This window comes from Petaurus breviceps, unplaced genomic scaffold (genome assembly GCF_028583685.1).
Source record: "Petaurus breviceps papuanus isolate PSGF00001 unplaced genomic scaffold, PetGlider_PUasm1.0 90681, whole genome shotgun sequence".
In the NCBI taxonomy this organism is placed as follows: domain Eukaryota; kingdom Metazoa; phylum Chordata; class Mammalia; order Diprotodontia; family Petauridae; genus Petaurus; species Petaurus breviceps.
The window spans coordinates 7,047,558-7,049,951 of NW_027187307.1; the positions used below are offsets into that span (position 1 = coordinate 7,047,558).

Below are 2,394 nucleotides of genomic sequence, written 5' to 3' on the forward strand. Positions count from 1 at the left end.
TGTTCTTCTCCAGTGATTTGCTTATTGAATAAAGGTACATTTTTTTGTTCATATTTACCTGTTTATTAAAATTGCTGTCAATGTTCATTAAAATAAGCCCTCCCCTGAAAATAAGCCCTCTGGTGTTTTTCTGTCCAAAAAAATAAGACAGTGTCTTATTATCGGGGAAACACGGTAGAGATCAAGGCCAGAAGGTGGCGTCCTAGCACTCATGGAACAGCGAGTAAGTGGAAAAGAAGAGCCCCTTGCTGGGCAAAGGGGGTTAGGACCTCCCGCTGCCCCCTCCGTCTGCGGGTGCGAGACTTGGGGATGACCACACCCCACTTTACAGACCTCGGTTCCCTGCCGTGTGAAAGCACTGAACTGAAAGCGATGTTTTTATTTGTTTGTTTTTGCGTATTTGAACCAGTGTCTTCGCTAGCATGAGCCGGTGCTTCCTGTTGGGCGGGGGCGGGGGAAGTATCCGGTGACCTCTGAACTCTGTCTTCCGGCCCCTTCCGGCGTCACCCGGATGCTCACATTTCCTTTCGCCCCAGGCTGTCAGTCTCGCTCGCCAGCCCTGACTCTGTGGCGAAGGCCAACATCAGCTTTCCCGGAGAGTGAGGGTATCGAGGACCCCGCCATGGCCTGGCTGGATCTCCCGTTCTCCCGAAAGGACTATGAGTTCCGCACCATATTCAGGTACGAAGCCCCGTGGCCCCTGTACGCCATGAGCTGGAGCGCGCGGCCTGACCGACCTTTCCGCCTGGCACTGGGGAGCTTTGGGGAGCAGTATGGGAGCGAGGTACAGCTGGTGAGCCTGGCCTCTGACTGGATGTACAACACGGGGAATTTCGTGTGCAGCCACACCTTGCAGCACCCCTACCCCGTCACCAAGATCATGTGGATACCTGACCCTCAGGGCATCTACCCGGACCTGCTAGCCACCAGCGGCGACTACCTGCAGGTCTGGCGCTGCCCCAGTCACACTGAGGTGATGCCGGAGGGGGCAGCTGCCAGGGGCGGGACTTTTGGCCCGCCCCCGGAGGCCCAGCTCCAGTGCCTCCTCGACCACAATGAGGGCACGGGCGTCTGCGCGCCCCTCACCTCTTTCGACTGGAACAGCACAGACCCCCAGATACTGGCCACGTCCAGCAGCGACGCCACGTGCACAGTCTGGGCTCTGGAGACCCGCCAGATCCTGGGGCAAGTGTCAGGGCACGGGCTCCCACACCTGGGCTCCTACAACAAGAAGGTCTACGACATCGCCTTTGGAGGCGGCCGAGACGTCTTTGCCTCGGTGGGTGCTGACAGCTGTCTGCGGCTCTTCGACCTGCGCGTGCTGGACCGCAACTCTATAGTGTACCAGGAAGCCCACCACCTGCCGCTGCTGCGCCTGGCCTGGAGCAAGCAGGACCTCAACCACCTGGCCGCCCTGGCCATAGACTCCACCGAGGTGGCCGTCATTGATCTGCGCATGCCCGGCTCGCCCTTTGCCCTCCTCAACAGCCACAGCGCCTCGGTCAATGCCCTCACCTGGGCGCCGCACCTGGCAGGCCACATCTGTACCGCTTCTGACGACCACCAGGCCCTCATCTGGGATATTCAGCTAACGCGGCATATTGCCGAAGGCCCCATGCAGACCTACACCGCAAACGGCGAGATCAACAACGTGCAGTGGGCCACCAACCAGACAGACTGGATCGCCATCTGCTACAACAACTTCCTGGAGCTTCTCCGAGTCTAAGGCCCTGGCCTGGGCCAGCAGTCCCAGTTCCAAGCCCCGCCCCAAACACCCACCCTGAGAAACAAGAAAGAGAAAAGTCCACAGCTGTCACCAGACTGTCCCTCCTTACAGTTCAGCAAGCACAGTTCATCCGCCCTTCCCAGAATGTTCCTGAAACGTTAAGACTGTTCATACTTTTGCCAGACAATTCCCAAGATGTTGTGACTGTTCACACTTTTGCCAGACAATTCCCAAGATGTTGTGACTGTTCAGACTTTTGCCAGAAAGTTCCCAAGATCCATTGCCAGTCAGTTTCTTAGCCTGGCCTGGATTCAGACTAATCCCCAGGATGTAAGAACTACCCCAGGGGTGCTGCCAGTGCTGGACTTCTGACTAAAAGCTGCTTCCTCTTCCCCCTGGTTCATTATTAAACAAAGTTTGGCTCAATTCTTTGTCAGCCCTCATTGTGTTAATTGGCATTAGGGTGTGATTGGTAATTGTGGCTAGAAGGTGGGGGGGAAGGAGCATTAAAACCATGGAAGGAGGGGGGACTTTCATTGTGTTAATTGGCATTAGGGTGTGAGTGGTAATTGTGGCTAGAAGGTGGGGGGAAGGAGCTTTAAAACCATGGGAGGAGGGGGGACTTTAAGGTCCATAAAGTGGGGGTGGGGATTTAAAACTGTTGAGGG

At 56.1% G+C, this 2,394-nt stretch overlaps 1 pseudogene; it reads left to right on the forward strand.

The window, feature by feature from the left end:
• The first annotated feature begins 488 nt into the window (after positions 1-488).
• On the forward strand, positions 489-2,147 carry LOC138143896 (DDB1- and CUL4-associated factor 7 pseudogene; annotated as a pseudogene).
• Positions 2,148-2,394: the final 247 nt, after the last annotated feature.